Here is a 13,462-nt window from a genome sequence, read left to right as displayed (position 1 = left end):
GTTTTCCTTTACAGCGTATAGTCATACCATAAATTGTTTTCCTGATTCTGCTCATGTCTCTTTGCATCAGTTCATACAAATCTTCCCAGGTTTCTCTGAATCTGTCCCTTTCACCATTTCTTACTGACTAATCATATTTCACTGCATTGGCATACCAACATTTATTTAGCCCTTTCTTAATTGACAGGCACCCAATTTGTTTCCAGTTCTTTGCTACAACAAAAAATGCTGCTCTAAAAAAATTATATATGTGGTTCTATCCTTTATTCTCTGATCTCTTTGGGGTAGGAACCTAATAGTTTTATCACTGAGTCAAAGGCATGTATAGTCAAAGGTGTGAATTTTGAGTGCAATCCTTGCCTCAAAGGGCCAATTCTAGAGGACCCTCTCCTCATTGGTGGAATTTGAACATTCACTGCCCCATGCCTGTGTGAGGCAGGGCAGAGTTGATGGGAGTAGGAGAGAAGAGAGATGCTGAGGTCTTCTGGAAGCCGGAGGACAAGAGAAAACATTATTCTCAATATGAGAGAGAAGACCTATGAATTCAATCACTCTTCAGGTCCTTGAAGGGAGAGAGACTCTGGGAAGAAGCTGATATGTACAGCTTCAGTGATGTCCCTATTCCCAACTTGTTATACTAGAGACTTCAGGAATTTCCTCTTGGGTGACATCTGGGACTCTCTCTTGGTTGAGTTGAATCATCTCACTCCTGAAGGAAGAACCCATTCAATCTGTATTTTTGTATATTCTTCTATGTATCCTTTCTCTGATGTATTTTTGGTATCTATTTGGATAAATGGGTTTATTTGCTATGTGTAATCATTGTGGAACTGGCATCTGGTGAGAAGGGCATCAAGCCTTGTATATATAGCCTGCGACACTCCTTCCCATTAAGGAAAAGTTATCAGGATCTGTATCTTGAACCTGAAAACTACTTCCCCTAGATTAACAATATTTAAGGGAACAAATAAACATAATTCTAGCCTGGTACTCCTCTCTCTGAGGAGAATAGACTGGCTAACCATTGGCCCAACCTCCTGCTTCCCTTCCTGGCAGTAATCAAAGTTTTCCTTGGAGAAGGGTGAAGGAAGGAGACAGTAGAGTTGTCTATTCTTGCTTCATTGGGAATCGCATCTAGACAGTTCCGTGTAGACTTATATAACCTACTTGGGCACAACAAAACAATACACAGGCTCCCTTACATGAAATATAACTCCAAATTGCTTTCCAAAATGGTTGGTCCATTTCAAAGCTCCATCATTTCACTTTCTTCTTAACTCCCTGAAATCTGGTTTTCAACTTCATCATTCATATGAAAGTGCTCTCTCAGGGCAGCTAGGTGGCGCTGTGGATAGAGCACCGGCCCTGGATTCAGGAGGACCTGAGTTCAAATTTGACCTCAGACACATAACACTTAGTCGCTGTGTGACCCTGGGCAAGTCACTTAAACCCATTGCCTAGCCAAAAGAAAAAAAAAGAAAGAAAGAAAGAAAGAAAATGAAATTGCTCTCTCCAAAGCTATTAATGATTTTTTAATTGCCAAATCTGTCTTCTCAAATCGTATGCTTAAAATATTCCTTCATTTTCCAAGCATATACATATATTTTAGTCTCAGGACCCCTTTACACCCTAAAAACTTATTGAGAACCTCCTCTCCCAAAGAGCTTTTGTTATTGACATTTGCCATATTAAAAAAGTAAAACTATACACTTCAAATATTTATTAAATCATTTAAAATAATAATGATAAACGTATTATGTTGGCTTATGAAAACAACTACACTTTCAAAAAATAACAAGAAGAGTGGCATTATTTTCCATATTTTTATAAATCTCTTTAATGTCTGGCTTCATAGAAAACAGATGGACTCTTATTTCTGCTTCTGTGCTCAATCTGTTGTGATGTGTCATTTTGGTTAAAGTAAATGAAGAAAATCTGGCTTTACACATATAGATAGTTGGAAAAGGGAGGAGCATTTTAATAGGCAAATAACAATTCAGTATCACTTTGAAAATAGTTTTGGCCCCCTCAGGCCCCCTAAAAGGGTCTTGGGGAAACTTTTCCTCCAGGGTTTTTAGATGTTGAGAATAATTGAGACAGATAATACTTTGAAAAATTTTAATGAGGGAGAGAGTTTTAATTGGATAGATCAGGGAAAGGTTTATAAAAGATACGGGACCAGAAATGAGCCTTAAAGGAAGAAAGAATTTAACTAGTACAGCTAAGAAGCATGTTCTAGGCATGGGAGACATCTTATTGGGCATTAACCTAACTCTCCTTAGAGCTAACCTAAATCTCTCACACTGAAATACGAGCCCTTTTCCTTCCTTTTGTTCTGCCCTCTCTCTAGTTTCTTCTAGGCACCCAAGTACAAACATTTTTGTGCATCACCTGTGAACCTTCCTAAAGTTCCCCATATCTTTGTTCTGTTTTGAAGTCTACAGCTCGTCAACATTGTCAAAGGGGATGACCAGTTCTGAGTGGCCACTGTTTGGTATCATCTTCAAACTGCATTAATTTTTGTTGACTTGGCAATATTAAACAAGGTGAGACTCAGGATTGATGCCAGAAGACATTATTCTATATCTTCCACAAGTAGACACTACTCTTCTAATGACACCTCCCTAACCAGCTGTGCAATCATTCAAGATTGGAGACATCATGAAGAACTGAGATCATTGGGAAAGAAGTGAGATGTGCAGGTTCAGAATTTTCTACACCCTTTTCCCCTATCCCTCACTTAAAAAAAACTTTTTGAAGTTAGACTAAAGGAAGAATTGCCATGTCCTTCTCTCCCCCAAAAACTTCAGTCATAAAAGGACACAGTTGTATTAACACAGGAAGTATTATGTGGTGGTGAGAGCAGTGTATTGGGGCTTGCATCTTGGTTCAGTCATGACCTTGAGCAAATGCCAATTTCTCTGGGTTTCAGTTTCTCCCCCTCTAAAATGAAGGCATTAGATAAAAAAATCTTCAAATTCTCCAACTTGGTGTTCATTGAACCTTGGCTTTTTCAAGTCTAAACATTTAGGAAACATAATCTTGTGAATCCAACTTCATTTTTTGTAGGCATTTCCCCAATTAATTCCTCCTTTATTGACATTTTACTATAATTTCTCCTGAAAAACTTTTCTAAGTTCTTGGGATCTTCAACTTGGCTTCTCTCAGTTCTCTTCCCCCTTCAAATTGTTCACTGAGAAATCAGATTAAATAATATATTAAAACACTTTCTAATCACAGTATACTATATAGAATGTAAGCTCTATTATCATCATCCTTTTTTTAAAAAAATCATTCATGGATCAACTAGAATTAAACTTTAAACATCATTTAGTTCTAGTTCAATTCTGGCAAGTGGATGGTGCAGTGGATAAAGGGTTGTACTCAGAGGCAGGAAGACCTGAGTTCAAATCCCACACTTACTAGCTGTGTGACTCTGGGTAAGTCACTTAACCTGACTCATCCTCAGTGTCCATTCATCATTTTAAAAATGGTTAAGAAAACATAATCTACCTCCCAACTGTTATTGCTATTATTTTACTGATGAAGAAGCTGAGGTTAAGAGATGAGCACTAAGAGTTAACTAAGAAGAATGCTAAGAGTTATTCAGCAGGCAGCTAAATGGCACAATGGATAGAGTGCTGGACCTGGAGTCAGGAAGACTTGAGTTCAAATCTGGCTTCAGACACTTACTAACTATGTGACCCTGGGCAAGTCACTTAACCTTGTTTGCCTCAGTTTCCTCATCTGTAAAATGGTTTGGAGAAGGAAATGGCAAACCACTCCATTATCTTTGCCAAGTAAACTCCAAACGGGGTCATGAAGAGTCAGATACAACTGAAAACAACTGAAAAACAATAAAGGAGAGTAACGAATCATAGAGCTCTTTCCAAGTGATTTTCATGATAATGGTACTTGATTTCCTTCATATCACAGAATCCAGAACATTGAAGCTGGAAGTGACCTTATAGATCACATGTTACAGCCCCTTTATTTTATCTGAAGGAAACAAGACCAACAGAAGTTTAGTAACAGAGTCAAGATCACAAACTGAGTTAGAGACAGAAACACAGGTCTCAACTCACAATTAAACTTTTTACATTGCACCATGATACTTCTCAAGTCTTGTTTATTGGCCCAAGACAAAGAAAAAAATAGACAAATAGCCTTACTGTTTATTTTTTTTTTCTTCCAATGAGGATTTGACTTTGAACTTACTAAAAACACTGGAGAGGTAATGGGGATTGAGTTTTGATGAAGATGAATGAAATTAAAAAGCCCATTTGTGGAGTTTTTTTGGGGGGAGGGAATGATAAATCACCCTCTGGGTGACTTATCCAGGGTCACAGAGCTAACTGTGCTAAGTTCTAAGGACAAAAAAAAGAGGCAAAAGACAGTCCCTGTCCTCAGGGAGCTTACAATTTAATGGGCAGAAGAATGCAATTTTTGGGAAGGTCTTACCAAAATGGCCTGGCTTTAGGCATGGGCGCCATGATGGACTAAATGAGGACACACCTAGAGTTCAGAAAAGCTCCTCACACAGTGATGGATTTTTTGGGTTACAGTAGCTCTTGAAGAAGCTCTAGGAGTGGGGCAGCTAGGTGGCACAGTGGATAGAGCACCGGCCCTGAAGTCAGGAGGACCTGAGTTCAAATCCAGCCTCAGATACATAACACTTGACACATACTAGCTGTGTGACCTTGGGCAAGTCACTTAACCCCAATTGCCTCACCAAAAAAAAAAAAAAAAGAAGATCTAGGAGAAGCAGCACAGGTTAGGAAAAACACTGGATAGAAAGGCAGAGGCCCTGTGTTTGAATCTCAACTCCACTATTTGCTCCCCGTGTGACCTTGGGAAAGTCATCTAACCTCAGTTTCCTCATCTTTAAAATGAAAACGTTAAGATCTAGAGTGTTTATGTCACAGGGTTGTTTTGAGGAACAAATGTGATTAATACATACCAGTCTTTTTGTAGTCTTTAGAGATTATATAAATGTAATTATTATCATAGAATCCTAGAGATAGAAGTAGACGTGATCTCAGAGGCCAGCTGGTTCAGTTTTACAAAGGGGAATACTGATACCCAAGAAGCAATGTGACTTCACAAAGATCTCACATTATTGTTATTATTATTAAATATTATTTATGTAAAAGCATGATATCTATATCTGGAAAGTCTGTAGAAGGAGAATTCACAGAGGTGATTCTAGAATACCCTCAATCCTTAAAGAATGGATACATCTTAGAGTTCACTGACTTGGGAGTCACGAGACCTGGTTTCCAACACCAGCGACGATACCAACTAGCTACAGTCATCTTCTTTCTTGGAGCTCCAGTTTCCCCATCTATAAGATGGGGGGAAAGCAATTTGGAAATACGTTAAAAAGTCACTATCCTATTCAAATCCTTTAATCCCACTACGGGGCACAGAAACCAAGGAAATCAAGGAAAGAAAGCCTAGTTCTATGGATAACAAAATAGTCATAAGCACTCTTTGTGCAGCAAAAGACTAAAAACAAAATGGCTACCCATCGATTGTGGACTAGCTGAATAAATCATGACGTACGAATGTAATGGAATATCATTGAGCAGGAAGAAATGACGAATTACGAATCCAAGAATTCAGAGAATCAGGAGGAGCCTTGTATAAAACGATAAAGGATGAAAGACGTACGATCGAGGGAACTTTTATAAAGATAAAAGCAGGTAATGAATTATTTGAGTCTTTGATAACTCTCTCAGGAGAGAGAGGGACTATGATGTGAAATGTTGTATACGTTCTCAGATTGTGGTTGGTTAGCTGTTGTTATTGTTGTGTTATTTCAGTCATGACCAACCCGTCGTGACCCCATATGGGGTTTTCTTGACAGAGATACCGGAGTGATTCGCTCTTTCCTTCTCCAGCTCATTTTACGGATGAGGAAACTGAGGCAAACAGGGTTAAGTGACTTGCCCAGGGTCACACAGCTAGGAAGTGTCTGAGGCCAGATTTGAACTCGGGGAGATGAGGCTTCCTAACTCCAGATCTGCCATTCTATCAAGTGCACCACCTAGCTGGCTAGTTTATATTATTATATTATATATATATAATATTATATATTATTATATTAATTATACTTAATATTTATATTCTATATAATCTATATAATAATTAATTATAAATTAATATAATATATTATATTAAATGTTTTTATTTGTTTCAAGGAAGGAGCTGATGAGGGAGAGGGGGAGGGTACTGATTAGAGGAAATAATGTTATTATAAAAACAAAACACAATAAAATTTAAAAATAGGTAAGCAAAATAGGCTATACACACATATGTGTATATATGTATACATATACATATACATACATACACACACACACACACAAGGGTGTTGGAACAGATCATCTTTAGCATCCCTTCTAGTTCTAACATTCTTTGTTCTTTATTCTAAGTACCCCTTCTGGCTCTGAGATTTAATATTCTATCTTCTAGGGTCCCTTCTATCCTAGATATTTTGTGATTTCTATCTATCCAGAAGGTATAGACACTAAAAATAAAAATAAATGCTTGAATTATCCGGTCTCTGTATAGTGTATATTCTTCAAATTATACACTAGATGGCAGCAACAAGCCTGGCTAGTTTCAGCCCCAAATTAGTTTGAGTTCCTTGAAAAGGGGAAGCAAGCTCTGAGCCAAGAATAGTCTAGTGTCTGCCAGGGTAGGAGGCTGTGTTTCAACCCAAACTATTCATTCTACCTCAGTTAAAATCCTTGGGGAAAGAATGCCTTTCCCTAGTATCATGTACGTTATGTGATTTGTGGCTACACTATAGTCCTTGTTTATGTATGGCCACTTAAGAAATGTAATTTACTAAGATAAGGGTGTTAACAATATTAATAGTGCCCTGTGTGTGTATAGCTATCTGTCCATCTATGTATCTATGTATCTGTCTATCCACCCATCCATCTCATTTCATAGTTTATAAATCTCAGATATTCATTAACTCATTAGATTCTGCTAGCAGCTCTGGAAGGCACACAGGGCATGGAGTATTTTGGGTTTTTTTGTCTAGGCAATGGGATTAAGTGACTCACCCAGGGTCACACAGCTGGTAAATGTTATGTGTCTGAGGCTGGATTTGAACTCAGGTCCTCCTGAATCCAGGGCTGGTGTTCTGTCCACTGTACCACCTAGCTGCCCCGGAGTGTGTGTGTGTTTTTTTTAAACCTATTTTATAGATGAGGAAAATTGAGGCTCAGATAGAGAAGGTGATTTGCCAGTGGTTATACAACCAGTGAATGGTAGAGGCAGGATGGGAGCTCTGGTCTTTTGTCTTAAAGCCTGCTGGTCTTTATATAACAGTGCACTGCCCCTGGCTTTTTATATCTGTGATAATAAAGTCCAAAATGAGTCCTACTCCTATGACCCAGATATAACAAAAACTTCTTATAACAAGTGTATTTCCTGCCCCTGCACCCCACAGGCTGGCTTTGACATGTGGCTTTAAGGATTAAATTCTCTGTTGTAAATTGGCTGACTTTGGAATAATCGGCATCTCAATAGACTTCCATTGATGGCTTCTCTCCACTCCTCTCCCTTATTCTTTCTTGCTCCTCAAGGCCAACTTTCTCAAGACCAAGATCCAGTGCCATTGGCCTCCTGGCTGTTCCATGAATAAGACGCTCCACCCAGGCATTCTCTCTATCTGTCTTTCATGCCTGGAATGTTCTCCCTCTCTGCTCCAGCTACTCCCCTCTCTGGCTTCCTTTAAGTCCCAACTAAAATCCCACCTTATACAGGAAGCTTTCCCTAACTCCTTAATTCCAAATAAATGCATGACAAGAAGTAAAAATGAAAGAGTTAGACAAGTATGCAAGAAGTGTCTCAGAGTAGTAGGCAACTAATTTATGGAATAGCATGGACAATAATTGTTGTGAATCCAGGACGGAGAACCCTCTAGGCCTGGATCATCTAGGAAGGCTTCATGTAAAGGCTTGAGCTGGGCCTTGAAGGATGGTTATGCTTTGACTGGTAAGATTAACTCTAACAAAGGGAAGTCAGACTTCCATCCCAAAAGACAGTGTTTTATGCCATGATACCGATGTAAGCCATCATCATTATTATTACAGCAGGACAGAAGAAGGCACATTGTGATCAGGTGGCCAGCGTCCATGACTTACATTTTTATGAGCAGTATGGTCAGGGGAACTAGATTGAAATTTCCACTCTGCCACTCATTCTTTGTAAGATGTAACATGTCATTTCTTCTCTATATCCTCAGTTTCCTTATCTTTTTTTTTCTTCTTCTTCTTTGTTTTTTTTGGGGGGGGGGCAAGGCAATTGGGGTTAAGTGACTCGCCCAGAGTCACACAGCTAGTTTTCCTCATCTTTAAAATGAAGGACTTGGAATCTATGATTTCTAAGGTTCCCACTACCTCTGATGTTCTTTGAAAGTGAATGTTCCTAATAGCTGAATGAGATACAACCTCTGTGAAGACTTCTCAGGGTGGTGATGAAAAGATTGTCTCGAAACTAGAGATAGGCTCTGAGAGAGTTTAATTCGGCCCTAAACCCTCTCCTGATTGCCACTGCCATGTCAGCATTAGGTATACTAAATAAGGACATGTATGTTTGGATTGGCTGTACCCTGTTTCCTTGTTCTTTGGGAATGGGAAAGATTTTCGCACTTAGAATGTAAGCCCGCCTCCCAGCCAATGGGAATAGGGATAGTGGCAGGGTGGGAGTTTCTTGTTTGCATTAAGATATATAACCCGGCTTTGTCCTTTGTGCCTCGCCTCTCTCCTGCTGGTAGTGTACTGGAGGAGTAGATGCCCCTTCTTGTGAGATTTTAATAAAGAGTAATTTTTGCTTCCTTGAGAAGTCTCTGAGTTTAATTGTGTTAGAGTGGCTGTACCACACATAGCCTTTCCACCTCTGATATTTCATACTCTAAGGATCCATCTAGCTCTCATATTTTGTATTCTAAGGTCCTTTCTAATTCTTAGGTTCTATGTTCCCAGGGCCCTCCCAGTTCTATTATTCTATATTCTAAGTTTCCTTCTGGTGCGGTTTAGGGTTTCAGGGGTCCTGGGACCCAATGTGGGTCCTGCCCAAAAGAATTCAACCCAAGCCTTCTTTCAGTCAAAGATAAGGTTTATTAGAACATTTGTCATATTGGGCAGACTCTTAAGGAGTCTGAAACCTAGGTAAGCAATGGCTGGATTATAAGAATCTAAACAGTGGCTAGATTTTAAGAACATCTTAATGGAGGCAAGATAGACCTTACATACAGAAAGACTATAGGAGGGATCCTAGGAGTGTCCAAGTAGTCTATTAGGTAATAGAATTCCAGGGACTTGGACCAAGTGAGAGAGAATGGAGTAATGGCCTGGGGCCATAGGGAGGTCCACAATGAAAGGCCAGTTGATGGGATTATAGCCCTAGGGGACTGCCAGAGATTTGGCCATGTGGGAAAGTCCAGGATTTTTCCTTTCTTGGACCCAGATCCCAAGTCCATCACTTCCACCTCTGATGGTCTATGTTCCCAGGGCCCTTCCAGCTCTAGTTTTCCATGTTCTAAGTTTCCTTTCAGCTCTAATAAACTATGACTTCATCACATAATGGTTTAACCTCTAGAGTCAGATCTGTGTTGTTAATGGAGCTCTGTCATTTACCTGTGTGAAGGTTCCTCATTTCAGATTCCTTACCTATAGAATAAGGGAGGTGGATGGGATGGCTTCTAAAATCCCATTTAGCTTAAATCTCTGAATCACAGTCAGATCCAAAGGTCTATTCTTGACCTTCCTGCTGCCTTTAGGACTGTGAACAATTCATCTTGAATGGTTGTCCAGTCTGGGTTTCTAGGGCTCTCTTCTTTCCAATTTTCCCTGCCACCTGATTTTTCCGATTCTTCCTCTCCTGACTTTTGGGATAAGCACAATTGTTCAGTAGTCTGGATAAGGATTGGGACTAGGCTTGTGATTCTATTGCCAGACAATAAGGACATTTCCTTATAGTCTTAGGTCAGGGGTCCTTAAGTCTGGAAACCTGGAACTTGGTTCTTAAAAAAGTTTGATAACTGTATTTCAATATAATGTTTCCTTTATAGTCTCTTGTATTTTATTTTATTGTGAGAAGGGCCCTACAGTCTTTCTCAGATGGCCAAAGGAGTAGTCCATAACACACACGAGAAAAGGTTAAAAACCCTTAGACAGTTCTCCAGAGCACTAAGAGTTTAAGTGATTTGCCCAGGGTGATATACCCAGCACAGGTGAGAGATGGGACCAGAAACTAGGCCTTCCTGGCTTCAAGGCCTGCCCTCTATTCTCCATGCCTCAATACCTTACACTCTGAACTCTCTTAAAACTAACTCATTGAGGGGTGGGAAGGGAGGGAAATTAAAAGACTGGGGAATGAAGGTGACCCTATAAACTCTGCCATGCTATAAATAATCTCTCCTGTTCCTCAATTCCAGGGAATGTCTGCTGACCTTTGAAATAACATGCTCAGTCTCTGTGATAAGAGGAAGGTCAGAAAAGAGAAACTAGGGGACTTTCCCTCTGTTGGGAGGGGCTGGAAAGCAGTAACCAATAACAAAGGCTTAATTACCAATGCAAACTAACTGGTTTTTCATAATGCGGGGTGGCCCTGAAAAAAATGTACTGTCTTCCTGGCCGGAAATCCGTGGTGGCTCCTTAAGAAGACCCAGGTAATGGTGCTTTCAGTCACTGTTTTGTTATTTTTTTCCTCTTCTCTGAGAAGTCAGTAGAGGTGTATGTATCTATCTGCCTGGGCCTCTTTCCTGTTGGCTGTTTCCTAAAGCTAAGCTTTCCTGTTTTCATTTGTAAGCTCTAGGTTTGGCTAGTTGAGGTAAGCCCGTTTATTTGGAGTAAAGGCCCAAAGTTTGGCGCTGGCGTTTTGAGTAGTTTGGGCAAACAGAGCCTAAGCAATAGAGGGATTTCTGGGCCTGGGATGACTTGGAAGGTTTTCTCCCAGGGCTGGAGAAGACATGAGAACTTGAAAACAGTGTGTCCGATATTCCTTCAAGGCCAGATGAGGAAGGAAGTTCAGTTAAGTAGAAAGAGCACTGAACTGGGACCCACAATGGTTAGAGCACCAGCTCTGACCCCTGCTGTCTGTGTGACCTTAGATAAGTCACTTTCCTTCCCAGGTTCCTCATCTGTAAAATGAGGCGGTTAGAATAGATGATCTCTAAGAGACTCTCCTGCTATGATGTTTGTGTGGTTGGTGCGATGAAAAGAGCCATGGCTTCTGGAGTCAGAGGACACAGATTTTAAAACCACTCAATACTTTTGTGATCTGGGACAACTCACTTGATTTCCCTGGGCCTCAGTTTCCTCATCTGAAAAATGACGAGGTTGGACTAGATGACCTCTTTCAGCTCTAGCCTTATGTTTCTATGATTCTGTTTGAATTAGAAACATTTTTTAAAACCCTTTTGGGCACTCTACCTTTTGGGTGAAACTCATGTTGGGATCAAGGTTCTGGCAAAGTGTTAGTATTGTTCCTTCTGATCTGAGAATGAAACTTCTTTTAGAAGATCTGGTGTTATATGTATAAATGAGTCACTTTTCCTCTTTTTCCACATGAGTCTCCTATCTGCTCATATGATAAGTACCCCTGTGGCTTAGACTTTTATGTAGAGAGATAGATAGAGACCACAGGACCAGCCTTCTCCAGAAGGGGAATGGGTAGCAGCTGGAAAGCCTTGTCTTCCCTACTTCTTCTGACCTTGCCTTGGCATATTGCAAGCACTTAAAAAATTCTTTCATTGCAGATCGAAGCATACTATTTTCTCTTTTTTTTTTCTTTCTTGTGGTTTTTCCCTTTTGTTCTGATTCTTCTTTCACAGCATGACTAATGCGGAAATGTGTTTTTAAAAAAATAATAGACGTTAGGACAAAGAATTTTAGTTCCTAATAGAATAAATTAAAAATATGACTACAAAGAAATAAACTCATTCATTTTCCTCCGAATAAGAGTCCAGAAGAGATGATTGACAATTACTAGCCGTATTTCCTTGTGTGAATCATCTCCCTACACCTCAGTTTTCCGATCTGAAAAACAAAGAAGATAACATTTGTGCTGTCAAGCTGGTCAGAGGTGATATGTGAAAATGTTTAAAAATACAACATAAAAGTGAGGCGTAGATATCTTTATTGATTGGAGATCAGGCTTAAAATTCTAAGAATCTCTGGCAGAGAAGAGATGAGAAAGTCTTTTGTTAGGGGGGAGTCAAGGCTGGATCTGGAGTCAGAGGAACATGGATTTTGAATCCTGCCTCTGGTTACTATTTATGTAACCTTGGTGAAAGGTTGCTTCCTCTGTCCTGTGAAGTCAATATGCCTGGCACTATGCTAAGTGCTGGGGATAGAAAGGCAAAAAACAGTCCCTACCCCCAAGAATTCGCCATCTAATGTGGGAGACAACATGCAAACAACTATGCAATACAAGATATATACCGGGTAAATTGGAGATAATCTCAGGAGGACTGCAGTAGCATCAAAGGGAGCCAGGAAAGGCTTCTTGCAAAAGGTGGAATTTTAGTTGAGATTGATGGAAGCCAGGAAGCATAGATGAGCAGAGAGGGTATTTCAGGTATGGGGAACAGCCAGTAAAAAATGCCTAGAGTCTGAAGATGAAGTGTCTTGGGCAATCAACAGAAAGGAGGAAGTCATTGTCACTAGATGGCAGAGTACATGGAGGGCAATAAGGTGTAAGAAGACTGGAAAGGTAGAGAGGAGCCATATTGCGAAGGGTTTTAAAAGCCAAAGAAAAGATTTTACATTTGATCCGGAAAGTAATGGAGAACCACTGAAATTTATTGAAGAGGGGTGGTATAAGTGTCAGAAGAGATAATCAGGCAAATACAAGAGATGTTATGAAGGTAGAAATGATAAGATTTTGCAAATGTTTGGATGTTGGTAAGAGAGTCAGGAGTTAGGGATGATACCTAGGTTTTAAGCTTGGAATATTAGGAGGATGGTGATGGCCTCCGAAGTAGTAGGACAGTTAGGAAGAAGGAAGGTTTGGGGGTGGGGGAAGTGTTCAGTTTTCAATATGTTGAGTTTAAGATGTTTATGGACATCTAGTTTGAGATGTCCAATAGGCAGCTGGAGATTTAAGGCTGAAAGGCAAGAGAGAGGTTAGAGCTGGTTAGGTAGCTCTGAGAAGCATCTACACAAAGGTGATGATTAAGTTAATGGGAACTGATGATACCACCAAGAAAAATAGTATCGATGGACAAGAGGGCCCAGTATAGAGCCAGGGGGGAGGGAACCCACTGTTACTGAGTATAGCCTGAGGTTCCAGCAAAGGAGATTGAGAAGAAGCAGTCAGACGGATAGGAGAACCAGGAGAGTGGTGTCTCAAAAAGCAAAAGAGAAATGTTAAGAAGAGGGTGATCCAGGTCTCAGTCTCCTCATCTACAAAGTAAAGGTATTAGATTTATTAAGGG

At 40.0% G+C, this 13,462-nt stretch overlaps 1 protein-coding gene across 1 annotated transcript in view; it reads left to right on the top strand.

Moving 5' to 3' along the window:
• The first annotated feature begins 10,630 nt into the window (after positions 1-10,630).
• Positions 10,631-13,462, top strand: part of SH3TC1 (SH3 domain and tetratricopeptide repeats 1) — a 110,361-nt gene continuing 107,529 nt past the window's right edge. Inside the window, exon 1 of the mRNA XM_027836362.1 lies at positions 10,631-10,693. The gene's annotated coding sequence lies outside the window, so the exon portion shown is untranslated. The remainder of the gene's footprint in view (positions 10,694-13,462) is intronic.

The sequence above is a fragment of the Vombatus ursinus genome, unplaced genomic scaffold, assembly GCF_900497805.2.
Source record: "Vombatus ursinus unplaced genomic scaffold, bare-nosed wombat genome assembly UNPS02014818.1, whole genome shotgun sequence".
In the NCBI taxonomy this organism is placed as follows: Eukaryota; Metazoa; Chordata; class Mammalia; order Diprotodontia; family Vombatidae; genus Vombatus; species Vombatus ursinus.
Note: the sequence above shows the minus strand (reverse complement) of the source record. Positions and strands in the feature narration are given on the sequence as shown.